Genomic DNA, 17733 nt, shown 5'->3' on the forward strand with positions numbered 1-17733 from the left:
CACCACAGACCGAAGCATCAGGCCTGTGCCAGTGAAACCTGCCACCAAGTCAGCCCCATGACCTTAAGCCCCAGGCCAGTACTCACAGATCAAGCCTCCAGGCCCACCCCAGTACCAGGTCAGCCCCCATAATCCCAAGGATCTAGGCCTACCCTGGCAGACTCAGGCTCCAGGCTTGCCACAGCCTGGGGACCAATCCCTAGTACCAGAGAATCCCTTATAGTTCCAAGCTCTATGATGACTCCCACAGGCCCGGGACTCAGGCCTGCTCCTGTAGACTCAGCCTCCAGGCTCAGCACAATATTGGTTGCCACAGCCCAAGCACCAGGCCAGCACCTGTAGGCCCAGCCTCCAGGCTGACCATTCCAGATCTAGGCTCTTGGCCCACCTGGCACTAGGCTAGCCCCTTATAAATCTAACCTCTATGACTGTTCTTGATGGCCCAGGACCCAGGCTCACCACTGTGGGCTCAGCCTCCAGGCCCATCCCAGGCTCCAGGCTTGTCTCCAGAGCCCCAGGCTCCAACAGACTCAAGGTTCAGACCCGCTCCAATAGACCTCAGTGCTCCCAGCCCACCTGAGGATTCCAGCAGCAGGCAACCCATGAACCCTGCCAGATGGCCTGCCCAGAGTCTCTAAACAGGCTAACTGGTAAAGTGCTTTCTCTGTCAAAGCCTGTCTTTAAACACTGAAAGTGGTGTCTACTTCTTCAAATGTGCAGCTACTAATGCAAGACCACAGGATTATGTGTAATCAGGGAAACATACCATCACCAGAGAAACAAAATAAAGGACTAGTAGTCAACCCTAAAGAATTGAAGATCTCCAAATTGCCTGACAAACAATAAAAAATAATCATCTTAAAGAAGCTTAGTGAGCTACAGAAGAACACAAATAGACAACTACATCAAATCGTGAAAATAATTCATGAACAAAGTGAAAAGTTCGGTAAAGAGATACAAACCGAAAAAAAGAACCAAACAAACATTTTTGAGTAAGAACACAATGACTGAGCTGAAAAATTTCAGAGAGCTTCAACATCCACTTGGTTAAGCAGAAGAATTAGCTCAAAGACAGGTCCTTTGGAATTACCCAGCTAAGGGGACAAAAAGAATGAAAATGAGGAAAAATGAGGAAGAAAACCTACAGGACTATGGACACCATTAAGTGAACCAATACATGCATGATCAGAGTTTCAGAAGGAGCAAAAAACAAAAAAAAAGCTAAAAGTTTATTTAAATAATGACAGAAAACTTCCTATATTTGGATGAAGAGGAAGATGAACATCCAGATCCATGAAGCCCAAAGAACTCCAAGTAGGTTCACTATAAAGATATGTTCATTGAGACACATTATAATCAAATTCTCAAAAGTCAAAGACAAAGAGACAATTTGAAAGCAGCAAGAGAAAAACAACTGATCACATACAAGGGCACCTCCCTAAAACTTTGAGGATACTCTTCAGCAGAAACCTTGCAGACAAGGAGAGAATGAGATGGTATTACCCAAAGTGCTGAAAGAAAAAAAAAGAACTACTGACCAAGAATATATACCCAGCAAAGTCATTGTTCCAAAATGAAGGCAAGATAAAGACTTTCCCAGACAAACAAAAGCTGTGAGGACTCAGCACCACTCAATCTGCCTTACAAAAAAACCCTAAAATAAGTTCTTCAAGTTGAAAGAAAAGGATGTTAACAATATGAAAACATATGAAAGTATAAAATTCACTGTAAAGCTAAGAATATAGTCAAATTTAGAATACTCTAAAACTGTAACATGGTCCATAAATAATTTCTGACTCTGCTATAAAAAAGACACAAGTATTAAAAATATAGGTACAACAGTTTGTTAATGGATACATGATACATAAAAGATGTAAATTGTGACATCAATGACACAAATGTGGGGGGAAGAGAAGTTAAACTGTAGATATTTATGTGTCTATTTGAAATTAAGTTATTATCAGCTTAAAATAGACTATTATAACTACAGGATGTTTATGTAAGCCTCATAGCAACCACAAAGAAAAAATATGTAGTGTATACACAAAAGATAAAGAGAAAATAATCAAAGCATACCCCTACAAAAAAAAAAAAAAAAAAAAAAAACAGAAAGATAGCAAGAGGGGAAGGATGAGACAAAAGAAATACAAAATAGAGAACAATTAACAACATGGTTGTAGTAAGTCCTTACCTATGAATTATTACTTTAAATGTAAATAGGTTAAATTCTCTAATCAACTGACAGAGTGACTGAATGAAGTAAAAAGCCGAAACCCATCTACACGCTGCCTACTAGAGATTTGCTTTAGCTTAAGTACACATACAAGCTGAAAATTATGGGATGGAAAGAGATATTCTATATGCTATAATAAATAAAATAGTAATCAAAAAAGCAGAGATATGTACATCGGGATAAAAAAACAGATGTTTAAGTCTAAAACTGTGATAGAGATAAAGAAGGTCATTAAATAATAATAAAAGGGTCAATTCACTTAAGAAGATATAACAATTTTAAATATATGTGTGCCCAACAATGGAACACCTAAATATATAATGCAAATATTAACACAACTAAAGGGAGAAGCAGACAGCAATACAAAAGTAATAGGACAGGGAGCCCCACATTCCTCATGAACATATGAGCAGGCAGGGGATCTGCCCAGGGAATAGGCAGAGTCAGGGCCTCAGCCACCACAGAGCCCAGAAATGTAGTTCTGGCAGAGTGCAGCCACAGGCACGCATACCCCATCTCCCTCCAAGATGTTCTAGCTGCAGTTGACCACCAGGCCAGAAGAGAGCAGGGTCAGCCTTCCCACAGGACTGGGGCACATGTGTTCTATAAGCCTTTCTGCCCACTAGCCTTTCCCAGGACTCCTGCCTGCCTGCCCCACAGGACCATGGGCACAGCACAGGCTGCACAGCACAGCCTCCACTGCCCAGCCTGAGTGCTTTGCTCCACCTGAATACTTTCCCATCAACCTGGGAGCACTTCGAATCCACCACCACAGTTGGGCCATCCTGATGTCTCAGCCATGGTACACAGCTTGTGAGTGTTGAGCCAAGATCTGCGGCCAGAACTTGAGTGGGAGAGGAGCCCCCACACTCAGAGCATTGAGAATGGCAAAACTTCCAAGTTCATGGTCTGACAAGGGAGTGAGGTATACCTCCCTCTACAGGGCCAGTCCAGAAAGAATGTGGCCTGTCTCCCTGCCACAGCCTCTGCCCAAGGGAGCCCTGTGGCCCTGAATACCTAACAAAATAAATGTGAGTGTGGTGCCAGTGATCAGAGGTGAATCCTCAAAGGGCCAGGAGTGGATCTGGTGAGGAGGTCATCTCTCCCCACCTCCCTTCTCCTTGGCAGAGCATGCCTGCCAACATGAGCAAATATAAGAGAGCCACATGGCTAAGACCCTACCTGCTGGCCACTACTTTTAAGCACCATCTACTGGATCATGGCTCAAACTACATCGCCAAAAATTATCTGGCTAATACCCCTGTGAAACCAAGCATAGGCATTCACCCACAAATAAAGATCCTGGGCCGGGTGCGGTGGTTCAAGCCTGTAATCCCAGCACTTTGGGAGGCCGAGACGGGCGGATCACAAGGTCAGGAGATCGAGACCATCCTGGCTAACATGGTGAAACCCCGTCTCTACTAAAAAGTACAAAAAACTAGCGGGGCGAGGTGGTGGGCGCCTGTAGTCCCAGCTACTCAGGAGGCTGAGGCAGGAGAATGGCGCGAACCCGGGAGGCGGAGCTTGCAGTGAGCTGAGATCCGGCCACTGCATTCCAGCCTGGACGACAGAGTGAGACTCCGTCTCAAAAAAAAAGAAAAAAAAAAAGATCCTGTACAGAGTCTTGGCCCTCTAAAAGCACCCAGAAATGAATCCAACTGAAAATACTCAACTTACAGCACAGTTGAAGGAACACCAGCCCTCCCAGATCAGTGCAAGAACTCTACCAATTCAAAAAGCCAGAGTGTCCCCTTACTTCCAAATGAGCCCCCTATCTCCTCAGCAATGCTTCTTAAACAACTATTAAATGATTCAATGACAGACATATAATTCAGCATCTAGATGGCAAGGAACCTCATCAAGATTCAGAAGCAAGTTGAAACTCAATCCAAAGAATCCAGTAAAATAATTCAAGAGCTGAAAGATAAAATAGCCATTTTAAGAAAGAACCAAACTGAATTTCTGGAATTGAAAAGCTGACTACAAGATTTTTGTAATTTAGCTGGAGGCATTAATAGTAGAATAGACCAAGCTGAGGAAAGAAACTCAGAGCTCAAACACTGGTTTTTCAAATTAATTCAGACAAAAATAAAGAAAAAGGAATTTTTTAAAAATAAACAAAACCTCTAAGAAATATGGGATTAGGTAAACAGACCAAACTTACAATTCATTGGCATTTCTGAGGAGACAGAGTAAGCAACTTGAAAAATATATTCAAAGATATAGTCCACAAAAAAATATCTCTATTCTCACTAGAGATATTGATGTTCAAATTCAAGAAATACAGAGAACCCTGGCTAGATACTACACAAGATGCCCTTCCCCATGACACACAGTCATCAGAGTCACCAAGATCAATGCAAAAAAAAAAAAAAAAAAATCTTAAAGACAGCTAGAAAAAGATCAGGTCATGTACAAAGGGAGCCCCATCAGGCTAGCAATAGACAGACCTCTGAGCAGAAAACTTATAAGCCAAAAAATACTGGGAGCCTATTTTCAACATCCTTAAAGGAAAGAAATTCCAACCAAAAATTTTGTGTCCTGCCAAACTGAGTTTCATAATCAAAGGAGACATGGAATCTTCCTCAGACAAGCAAATGCTGAGGGAATTGGTTACAACTAGACAAGCATTATAAGAGGTCCTTAAAAGAGTGCAAAATATGGAATCCAAATAATGGCACCTGCTCCTACAAAAACACTATTGTTTTAGTAGATACTTTATAGTATCTATGGCATACGCACATATCCCAACTACACAAACAAGTCCACATAACAACCAGTTGACAACACAATGACAGGATCAAAGTCTCATGTATCAATAATGGCCCTGAATGCAAATGTACTTAATGCCCCACTTAAGACATAAAGTGGCAAGCTGCATGAAAAGACAAGAGCCAACTCGCTGCTGTCTTCAGGAGACCCATCTCACACAAAGGGACATAAACAGGCTTAAAGTAAAGGGACCAAAAAAAAAAATCTACCATGCAAGTTGAAAATAAAAAGAGCGGGACTTTCTATTCTTACATCAGATAAAATAGACTTTAAACAAACAACTATTACGAAGGACAAAGAGACAAAATCAATGTACAAATATCAGTAGCATCTACACACCAATAATGTTTAAGCTGAGAGTCAAATCAAAAACATAATCCCACTTATGATAGCTACACACAAAAATGGAAATCCTAGGAATACAGCTAACCACGTGAAAGATCTCTACAAGAACTAGAAAACACTGTTGAAAGAAACCAGAAATGACACAAAAAAATGGAAAACCAATCTGTGCTCATGGACTGGAAGACTCCATATTGTTAAAATGGCCATATTGCCCAAAGCAGTTTACAGATTCAATGCTATTTATACGAAACTACTGATGTTCTTTTCATGGAATTAGAAAAAAAAATTCCAAAATTCATATGGAACCAAAAAAGAGTCTGAATAGCCCAAATGATCCAAAGCAAAACGAACAAAGCCAGAGGTATCACACTTCGAACTATTCCACAAGGCCACAGTAACCAAAACAGCATGGTACTGGTGAAAGAAAAACAGGCACATAAACCAGTGGAACAGAATAGAGAACCCGGAAATAAAGCCATACACCTAAAACCATCTAATCTTTGACAAAGTCAACAAAAACAAGCAACAGGACAAGGACTTCCTACTATTCAATAAATGGTACTGGGATAACTGGCTAGCCGTATGCAAATGAATGAAACTGGAACCCTACTTTTTACTGTATACAACAATTAAGATGGATTAAAGATTTAAAGGTAATACCTCAAATTATAAAAATTCTAAAAGAAAACCTAGGGAATACCCTTCTCAATATCAGTCTTGACAAATAATTTTTGGCTAAGTCCCTGAAAGCAATTCCAACAAAAAAACCAAAGGTGGCAAATGGGGCCTGATTAACCTAAAATGTTTCTACCCAGTAAAAGAAACTATCATCAACAAAGTAAATAGACAACCTACAGTATTGGATAAAATACTAGCAAACTATGCATCTGACAAAAGTCTAATATCCAGAATCTAAAAGGACCTTAAATCAATAAGCAAAAAGCAAATAACCTCATTAAAAAATAGGCAAAGGACATGAACACTTTTCAAAAGAAGACAGACGACTTACAAGTGGCCAATAAACATATGAAAAAATGCTTACCATTGCTAATCATCAGAGAAATGCAAATCAATACCATCTCACACGAGTCAGAATGGCTACTATTAAAAAATCAAATGACACATGCTGGTGAGACTGTGGAGAAAAAGAAATGCTTATACACTGGTGATGAGAATATAAATTGGTTCAGCTACTGTGGAAAGCAGTTTGGAGGTTTCTCAAAGAATTTAAAAACAGAGCTATCATCTGACTTAACAATGCCATTACTGGGTATACACTCAAAGAAAAACAAATCTTCACACCAAAAAGACACATATACTCATTTCTTGATCACAGTGCTATTCACAATAGCAATGGCATGGAATCAATCTCAGCGCCCATCAATGGTGCATTGGATGAAAAAATGTGGTACATATACACCATGGAATACTACACAGCCACAAACAAGGATGAAATCATGTTCTTTGCAGCAGCGTGGATGCTTCTGGAGACCATAATCCTAACAATTAACACAGGAACAGAAAACCAAATACCACACAGTAGGAGCTAAACATCAGGTAACTATGGACATACAGATGAGAACAATAGACACTGTTGACTACTAAAGTTGGGAGGAAGAAAGGGATTGTGAGTTGAAAAACTGCCTATTGTGTAGTAAGCTAGTTACCCGGGTGATAGGATCTATCCCCTAAACCTCAGCATCATGCAATATATCTATGTAACAAACCAAACTAAATAAACAAAAGTAGTAGGAGACTTACCTCACCTTCAACAATAGATTATTCACACAGAAAAATCAATAAGGAAATAACAGACTTAAACACTATAAACCAAATGGACCTAACAGGCATATACAGAGCCTACCACCAAACAGCAACAGAATAAAAATTCTTAAGTGAACACCAAACATTCCCCGGAATGGGAGGATTATGCCACGTGACAAATCTTAATAAATTTGAGAAGACTGAAATCATGTCAAGCGTCTTTTCTAATTACAGTGGTATAAAATTAGAAGTCTGTAACAAGAGGAAAACAGTAATTCACAAATACTGACAAATTAAACAACATGCTCCTAAACAACCAATGGGTCAAAGAAGAAATCAAAAGGGAAATCAAAATATAACTTCAGACAAATGAAATGGAAGTACAACATACCATAACTTATGGAATGCAGCAAAAACAGTTCTAAAAGTTTAGAGTGCTAAACACCTACATTCAGGAAAAAAATATCTCAAGTAAACAACCTGACAAACAACCTTTATACACCAAGGAAGTAGAAAAGAAGAAAAACTAAGCCCAAAGTCAGCGGAAAGAGGGTAGAAAACAATAAAAAATATCAATGAAACTAAGAGTTGTTTTGTTTTTAAAAAAGAGAAAACTAAATTGACAAACTAAGAAAAAAAGAACTCAAAGTCATAAATGAAAGAGATGTTACAGATGATATAGAAATATAAAGGATCATAAGAGATACTATGAAAGACTGGATAACCTAGAAGAAATGAATACATTTCTAGACACATATAACCTACCAAGACTTAATTATGAAGAAACAGAAAATATGAAAAAAATCAGTAAGGAGATTAAATCAATAATCAAAAAGCTCCCAACAAAGAAAAACACAAGACATTCACTGGTGAATTCTACCAAACATTTAAAACATAATTAACAACGCATTTTTTTTTTTTTAAATTAAAGAACAGGAAACACTTCCAAACTCATTTTACAAGAGCAACATTACCAGGATACCAAAGCCAGAAAAGTACACTACAAGAATGGAAGAGTGTAGATCAACATGCTTTAGTAACATAGATAAGAAAATCCTCAACAAAATACTAGCAAACTGAATTCAACAGCACATGAAAAGGATTATACACCATGACCAATTGGGATTTATCTCAGGATGCAAGGATAGTTTAACATATGCAAATCAGTAAGTATTCTACACCACATTAGCAGAATAAAGTATTAAGATCATATAATTATCTCCACAGATGCAGAAAAGGCATTTGAAAAAATTCAACATAATTTCCTAATTACAAACTCTCAACAAATTAGGTATAGAAAGAATGTACCTCAGCATAATAACACCCCACAGATAACATTATATTCAATGGTGAACAGCTGAAAGCTTTTCCTCCGAGACCAGGAATAAGACAAGAATGTCCACTCTTTCTTTCTTTCTTTTTTTTTTTTTTTTGAGATGGAGTCTTGCTCTGTCACCCAGGCTGGAGTGCAGTGGCGCCATCTCAGCTCACTGCAAGAATGTCCACTCTTGACACTTCTATTCAATATAGTACTGGAAGTCCTACCCCAACCAATTAGGCAAAAGAAAGGAGTACAAGGCACCCAAATTGGAAAAGAATAAAATTATCTTTGTTTGCCAATAACATAATCTTATAAAGTCCTAAAACTCCACCAAAAAATTGTCAGAACTAATTAATGAAGTAATGTTGCAGGATACAAAATCAACATACAAAATCAATAGTGTTTTATACACTAATAAATAACCCAAAAACTTTTTTAAAATTCCATTTACAATTGCTATGAAAAAATGAAACACTTAGAAATAAGTTTTGCCAAAGAGGTAAAATATTTGTACACTAAAAACTGTAGAAGTGTGATTAAAGAAATTGAAGACGACGCAAATAAATGAAAAGATAGTCTGTGTTTATGTATTGGGAGAATTAATATCGTGAAAATATTCATACTACCCAAAGTTATCTGTAGACTAAATGCCATCCCTATGAAAATGTCATTGGCATTTGTCACAGAAATAGAAAAAAAAAAAAAATCCTAAAATTTGGTGTTGAATCATCAAAGACTCCAAATAGCTGCCACAATCTTGAGTGGCCACCACAATCTCGAGCAAGAAGAATAAAGCTGAAAACATCACACAACCTTATTTCAAACCATACTACAAAGCTATCTTAATCAAAACAGCATGGTGCTGGCAAAAAATAGACATCTAGACCAATGGAACAGCATAAAGAGCCCATAAAAACCTACGTGTTTATGGTCAATTTGTCTGCAACCAAGGTGCCAACACACAAGGGAAAGGTCAGTCTCTTCAACAGATAGTGTAGAAAAGTTAGATATCCACATGTAGAAGAATGAAATTGGATTCTTATCTCACACCACATGCAAAAATCAACTAAAATGAATTAAAGATTGAAACATAACACCTGAAACTATAAATCACGGGAAGAAAACATAGGAAAACAGCCTCTTGGCATTGGTCCAGTCAATGATATTTTGGATATGACTCCAAAAGCAACAAACTAAAATTTTTTTATCAAACTAAAAAGCTTATGCACAGCAAATAAAACAATCAACAGAATGAAGAGACAATCTACATAAAGGGTCAAAATATTTGCAAACCATACATCTGATGAGAGGATAATATACAAGATGTGTAAGGAACTCAAACAATTCAATAGCAATAAAACAACCCAATTTAAAAATGGGCAAAAGACTTGAAAAGATGTTTCTCAAAAAATGACATGTAAGTGGCTGATGAGTATATGAAAAAATGCTCAACATCACCAATCATCAGGAAAATGCAAATCAAAACCACAAGGAAATAGATGACCCTGTATTTGTTAGAATGGCTATTATCAAACAGACAAAAGATATCAAGTGTTGACAAGAATGTGGAGAAAAGGAACCCTTGTATACTGTTGATGGGAATGTAAATTAGTACAGCCATTATGGAGGTTCCTCCAAAAATTAAAAATAGAACTACCATATGATCCTGCAACCCACTTCTAGTCTTCTAGTTAGCATATGTCCAACGCAAATGAAATTGAAGAGATATCTATATTCCCATGTTCATTGCAGCATTATTCACAATAGTCAAGATACAGAATCAACTGAACTGTCTACCAATGGGCAAATACCACATTTTCTTTATCCATTCACCCATGGATAGACATGTATAAACGTGTATGTGTGTATACACACACACACACACAATGGAATACTATTTAGACTTAAAAAAATAAAATGAAATTCTGTCATTTACAACAACATAAATGGGTCTGGATATTACAGTAAGTGAAATAAGTCAGGCACAGAAAGATCCTGCATTGTCTCACTCATATGTGAAATCTAAAAATGTCGAACTCAGAAGCAGAGAGTAGAAGCGAAGCGAAGCAAAGCAATGGTGGTTGCCAGGGGCTTGGGGTGGGGTGGAGGTGGGAGAACAGGGAAATGTTGGTCAAAGGATACAAAATTTCAGTTAAACAGAATGAACACATTCTGGAGACCCAATGTAGAGCATGACGACTGTACTTAATAATGTATTGTATACTTGAAAGTTCTAAAAGGACAAATCTTAAATGTTGTCACCACCAAAATATTAAGTATGTGAGGTGATTTTATATATATATACAATATATACTATATACTGTTGTATTATATATATATAATTATATATACTATATATAATTATATATTATATATTAATTATATACTATATATAATTATACACTAATTATATATTTATATACTAATATATTATATATACTATATAATAGTATAAATATATACTATATATGTATACATGCTTATATATATTATATATAACTACATATATATAGTTTAACTTTTCAGTTTGGGGTAAATGTGCAGGTTACATAGGTAAATATGCGTCACGGGGGTTTGTTGTACAGATCATTTCATCACCCACGTATTAAGCCTAGTATCCATTAGTTCTTTTTCCTGATCCTCTTCCTCCTCCCACTCTCCACCCTCTGATAGGCCCCACTGTGTGTTGTTCTCCTATGTGTGTCCATGTATTCTCACCATTAAGCTCCCACTCATAAGTGAGAATATGTGGTATATGGTTTTCTGTTCCTGCATTAGTTTGCTAAGGGTAATTGCCTCCAGCTCCATCCATGTTCCTGCAATGGACATGATCTCATTGTTTTTATGGCTACATGGTATTCCATGGTGTATATGTACCATGTTTTCTTTATCCAGTCCTTATTGATGGGCATTTAGGTTGATTCCGTGTCTTTGCTATTGTAAATAGTGCTGCAACGCACATATGCGTGCACGTGTCTTTATGATAGAATGATTTCTATTCCTTTGGGTATATACCTAATAATGGGATTGCTGGGTCAAATAGTATTTCCATTTTTAGGTCTTTGAGGAGATGGATGTATTGATTAGCTTGATTGTGGTAATCATTTCACAATGTATACATATATTAAAATATCAATTGTGAACCATAATGTATAGAATATTTTTATTTATATTTAAAGCTGAAAAAAAGTCAGGAACACATACACATATACATGTTTATAATATTATCAGTAACATCAATTCACGTGCAAAATGCCTTTTATCTGCTTTCTCAGTTAATCCTCACACAACCCCAGGAGTTTGGTACTATCATCCTCATTTTATGGTAAGAAAACTAACATTCAGAGAGATTAAGTGACTGCCCAAGGTGAGTGAATAGAACGAAAATTTAAAGCCTTATTTGTCTAATGTCAAGACCAATATTCTTAACAATTATGATATACATAATGAATAAAAATCTTCAGTAGGAAAAACAATTAGTAAGTTTCATGGCCTCCTGTGTAAATCTTTTTTGTTTTTGAGATGGAGTCTCGCTGTGTCACCCAGGCTGGAGTATAGTGGCACCATCTCAGCTCACTGCAACCTCTGTCTCCGAGGTTCAAGCGATTCTCCTGCCTCAGCCTTCCAAATAGCTGGGATTACAGGTGTACATGCCCAGCTAATTTTTCTATTTTCAGTAGAGATGGGGTTTTGCCATGTTGGCCAGGCTGGTCTTGAACTCATGACCTTAGGTGATCCACCTGCCTGAGCCTCCCAAAGTGCTGCAATTACAGGCATGAGCCATCACGCCCGGCCTAGACTTCTTTTCAGTGCTGTTATATACCATTGCTGTGGTTCATCCTTTCAGTGTGTAGCCTTTAAAACCAGATATAGAACTTCACTCATTGTGTAACTTTGTCATCATAACAGTTATCAATTACTGAGAGCTTGCTGTGTGCCCAGTACTGTGCTAAATATATGTGGATTATGTCATTTAATCCTCAGTATAACCCTACAGAAAAGGCAAATTATCCACTTAACAGACGTGGAAACTGAGGTTTAGAGAGCATTCAAAATCTGCTTAAGCCTTCACAGTTGCTAAGAGCCAGGATTTGAATCCAGGCCATTTGATTCCACATCCTGCATCCCTATTCTCCACATAGCACCTCCAGTCGGCCCCCAACGTAGCTCTCGCCCTCACATAGCCATCAACATGCAGTAGAAGAGACATAACACATTCCATAATACATATAAACCAGAGTTTATTTTTACTTCCCAGTAAAATCGTTCCCAGCACTGACTGACTTAGCAAAATGTTGGTTTCTTAAAATCCCATCTTTTTGCTTTCGCTAAACTAATTGCCATTCTTTGTCTATAATTTTCAAATGCCCATTTTCCACTTCTACCATGTAAGTCTATGTTGACAAGGAGAAGAGACCTCAATAGCTGCTAGGAGTCAGCCTTTTCTATCTGCTGTTCTCTCTCCACCTGCTAGGTGGTAGGAGCCATCATCACACCCTGATAATTTAAGCTCCATGGTTCCCCATCATTTAGCTTCTATAAAACTACACTCTTCTCTATCACAGGAATATAATAGTTTTGTTCTTTCCAGAGGGTTTCATCTGGCCATGGGAACAAACCGAAGGCAGAAGTGGAGATCACAGCAACTCAGACATCACAAGGCCAACCGTGGAATTTGCAGAGATGAGAAGATTGGGCTTCTTCTGGAGTACCTGGCTGCTTTGCACTAAATGCCATCGTTTATGAAGTTATCAAATAAGGAAACTATGATGTCTCCTTTCCCCTAGGCTGCTGGGATGGCAGCCAAATTGCTCCCTGGGTTCTGCTGATCTTGGGCAAAAAGCCAATACAGCAGAGGGGTTACCAGCATAGACTCTGAAGCCAGACCACCTAGGTCCAAATCCAGCTTTGCTCTTTCCAAGCTGTGTGACCTTGGGAAGGTTGGCCAACCTCTCTGGGCTTCACATTCCTCATCTGTGACATAGGGATAAAGAATTTTCTGTGTGAAGAAGTTGTAACAATTTCTGCCAGAATGAAAGCACCATGTGAGCACGTGTTAGCAATATGAGCCATATTAATACACAGGTTGATGGAATATGTCAGAAGTATAGATGCTGAGGGGTTGATAAGAGCTTCAAAAAGCGGTGGACTGCTCTCTACCGTAACAGCTTAGGAACTTGTAGAGTCTAGGGGTACTTTAATCTCCTCCCTTAGGATATACCTCCTTTTTTCCCTTCCCATCTCCTCTTTCTTACCTTGAATAACAAAGATGAGTAGTAAGAATATGTTGAGTCGTATCCATACTCATGAACGTGACTGGTCACATCATGAACACATACAAAGATACATATTTATAATAATTATATAATATATAATAATTGTGTAATTATAATAATATCAGCATCCATTTTTAATAGTATATTATGTCCCGGGCACCGGGATAAGTCACTGCCTATATTCCTTCCTCCTCCAAGCAGGCAAGCTTCATATTAGTGTCTGCATTTGCTGGGGAAGTTTGAAGAAGTTAAGGAACATGCTGAGGGTCACAAGGGCAAATGGCAAAACTGGGATTTGAAACTTTGAACCCAAATCCCGAGCTCCCCTTTGCAGGCACTCTGTTAGTTTGGGTTTCCTTGAAAGCAAAGTCTGCAACATGGGTGTGGAGGCAGGTAATATGTTTTGGAGGGGACTTTAAGAACCAGGAGTGAAAAACAGAGGGGTGCAATCCTGCAAAGATCCTCTGTAATGCAGGTACATGCCACATAATATGTGCCTCAGATTCACCCCAGCAAGGGGCAGGACCTTGGAATATTTATCCACCAGCACCCACTGGTTGAGGGACAGGTGCCCTGGGAACATCCTCTCCTGCTCACAGCCAGGCTGCTCTGCACATGGACTAAGATTCCTTGCTCAAAGAAAGCCCAGGGACAGAAAAGCTGAGATATACACAGGTATATATATCAGAGGTATATATGCCCAGGGACAGAAAAGCTGAGATATACACAGGCATATATATCAGAGGTATATATACCTGTATATATCTCAGAGGTGAGACACCTGGAGCATGCTCGAAGTTGTCCACTTCTGAAATTAGATGAGCCAAAGGGATATACTCCAGGCACACACACACACACACAGGTCTATTAATGGCGCCCTCTCATGGCCTCACTGAATTCCAGGTACCTCCGTATGGTAGTTTGTGCTGAGGGGATGAGGCACACATTCCTTTGGCTTCTAGCAATGACCAGTGAGGAAACCGGGAAAGACATGATCACCTTCAACTGTCCATTGAGGAAGTGGAGGTGTCTGGATGTGAACACACCCTTTTCCCATTTGTAACTACGGCAAGTTATTTTAATTCTTTGTGTTTCCATTTTCTCGTCTATCCATTCTTCATATTTACTGAGCACCTCTCTGTGCCAGGCACTGCTGCAGGCGCGGCAGGACACAATCTTGAACAAAATGGGGAGAAAAATCCTGTCTTTCACTGAGCTTACTTTTCATCAGATGAAGGCGGATAAAACACAGAAGATATAAAGAAAACGGGCTGGTGGATGTGGTGGCTCATACCTGTAATCCCAGTGCTTTGGGAGGCCAAGGTGGGAGGATTGCTTGAGGCCAGGAGTTTGAGATCAGCATGGGAAACATTGCTAGACCCCATCTCCACAAAAGCATTTAAAAATTATCCTGACATGGTGGCTTGAGTTTATAGTCCCAGCTACTTTGGAGGCTGAGGCATGAGGATCACATGAGCCCAGGAGTTTGAGGTTCCAATGGGCTATGATCAGCACTCCAGCCTGGGCAACCGAGTGAGAGTGAGAGAGAGAGAAAGAGAAAGAGTGAGAGAGAGAAAGAGAGAGAGAGAAAGAGAGAGAGAGAAAGAGAGAGAGAGAAAGAGAGAAAGAGACAGAGAAAGACAGAGAGAGGGACGGAAGGATGGACGGAAGGACAGAAGGAAGGAGAAAATATCTGGAAGTAAAAGACTGTGAATTAAAGTATGGAAGGAGAATATAGTACATGTGGGGCAGGAGGGAGTGGTGGCAATCTGTGTTAAAGTGATTAGGAAAAGCCTCCCTGGGAAGGAGGCACTGGAAGCATGTGGCTGTCTGAGAAAAGGACTTTCTAGACAGAGGAAACAGCAAGTCCAAAGGCCCCAGGGTGGGATTCCGCCTAACGTGTTCCAGCAATATCAGGAAGGTCGTGTGGCTGATGTGGACCTAGCAGTGGATGTGAGTGAGGGCTGTTGAATGGTGAGTAATGTTGTATGGGGACTCCGAATGTCACTGTGAGTGGGAGGTGAGTGGGATATGAGTGGGAGGCGAGTGGGATACGAGTGGGAGGGTTTTGAGCAGGGAAGTGACATGATGTGACATATTTTCCTGGCGTCATTCTGGCTGTGAAGAACAGACTGGCAGAGGTAGTGGGCAGGAGTAGTACCACGGAGAGCAGTCAGGAGAGTATTGTAGTAATAAGGAGAGCACGTGACGGAGGCTTGGACTAGGGTGGTGTTGATGGAGGGGGTGGGGAAGTGATGGCTTTTGGAAAATGTGCATGCTTTCCAGACCTTAGGCATTTGATCTCATATGAGTTTCACGAAGACTCACATCAGTTAGGGATTATCTCTCATTTTTACAAAAGAATAGGAAGCTGAGACCATGCCCTGAGTTGACATGGTTAGCATGTGGTTAGAGCAAGCTGAGGGCTCAGGTCCTCTGAATCTGAACCCAGAGATCCTTCTGCTGCATTTCAGCCATTCAGTGACATCATCTGTGAAGACTTGACTTAAGGACAGGGCTTCCTCAATACTCTCTACTGCAAGACCCCCACTTCCAAAACTGATCAGAAATTGAGAATGAAAATGTCCCTAGCAAATAAGTGGGGGGCTGGGGGAAAGAAAGAAAAAAGGAAGAGAGAAGCAGAGAGGGTAGCCACCTAAAATTCCAAAGCTCTGCAGGCACGGATCAATTCCTTAGGGTTATTTTTCCCCTTTACTTGTGTTGTAAGTGGAAACTTAATTAAACGTGTGACTCAATTCAAAGAGGGGCATGGAGGATGTGACACTTTAAAAATATCACAGTGTTGGGCTTGGCAATGATTCTGAGAAAATGCCTCCCTGAGACTTCAGACATCTGCATGCAGGATGATATGCAGAGAGACTTCAGCAAGAAGGAATTATATTATAAAATATGTCGTAATGTAAATGGTAATAAAACTTACTTATCCAGCCCTGACCTCCCCCAGTAGCTTCAGATCTGTATATCCAACTGTCTGCATACTTGTGTCTTCACTGGGATTAAAAATTAGCATCTCAAACCTGTAAGTCCAAAACAACCTCCCAAAGTTGTTCCTTCTGACATCTTTCCAACACAGTAAACACCACCACCACCTACTCAGTGCCTCAAACTAAAAACCTAGGAGTCATCCTTGATTTCTCATCTCCCTCACCCCTGGGATCTGATGTCTTTAAGTGCTGTCTCCTCTACCTTCAAAGCATATTACTAACCTGTCCGTTTCTCTCCACCTCCACTGATAAAACGCTAGCCTCAACATCACCATCTCTTGCATGAGTGACTGCAAGAGCCTTCTGATTTTTTTGACTCTCTTTAATCCACAATGCAGCCAGCATGAGTTTTTTAAAATGTAAAACTGAACAGAGGGTGCATCTTATATCAATGTGTTCAAAAGGCTTCCTAGGATTCTTAAAATAAAAGACAAACACTTTATGTGGCTTCTAAGATCTTGCATAATCCAGCTGCTAACTTCTCTCATCTCTGCACATGCCAACTCCCATCCTTACAGTGTTCTAGCCACTTGGTCTCTTTTCTAATCCCTGAACACAAGTTCTTTCCCTCCACTGGACTTTGCAGTTACTCTTTCCTCTTTCTGAAATGCTCTTGGGTCATCTCTTCTCATGACCTGTTCCTTCTCTTCTCTGAGCTTTCAGCTCAAATATACCCTCATTGAAAACACTTTCTTTCATAACCCTGTGTCAGGGTTTCTCAATCTCAGCAGTAGTGACAGTTGAAACCAGATCATTCTTTGCACTGGGGGACTGTTCTGTGCACTGTAGGGTGTTTAGCAACATCCCTGGCTTCTACCTACTAGATGCCAGTAGCACTTCCCTCCAAGCTGTGACCATCAGAAATGTCTCTTGACATTGCCAAATGTCCGCTGGGAGACGGTGGGGCAGGTCACTTACAGTTAAGAACCCATTCCCTGTCTAAAGCATCCCTGACAGCTTCCCTTTATCTCTCAGCCCCATCAATGGGGTTATGGGAGTCATTGAGCTCAACTGATG

Source organism: Piliocolobus tephrosceles, chromosome 17 (genome assembly GCF_002776525.5).
Source record: "Piliocolobus tephrosceles isolate RC106 chromosome 17, ASM277652v3, whole genome shotgun sequence".
In the NCBI taxonomy this organism is placed as follows: domain Eukaryota; kingdom Metazoa; phylum Chordata; class Mammalia; order Primates; family Cercopithecidae; genus Piliocolobus; species Piliocolobus tephrosceles.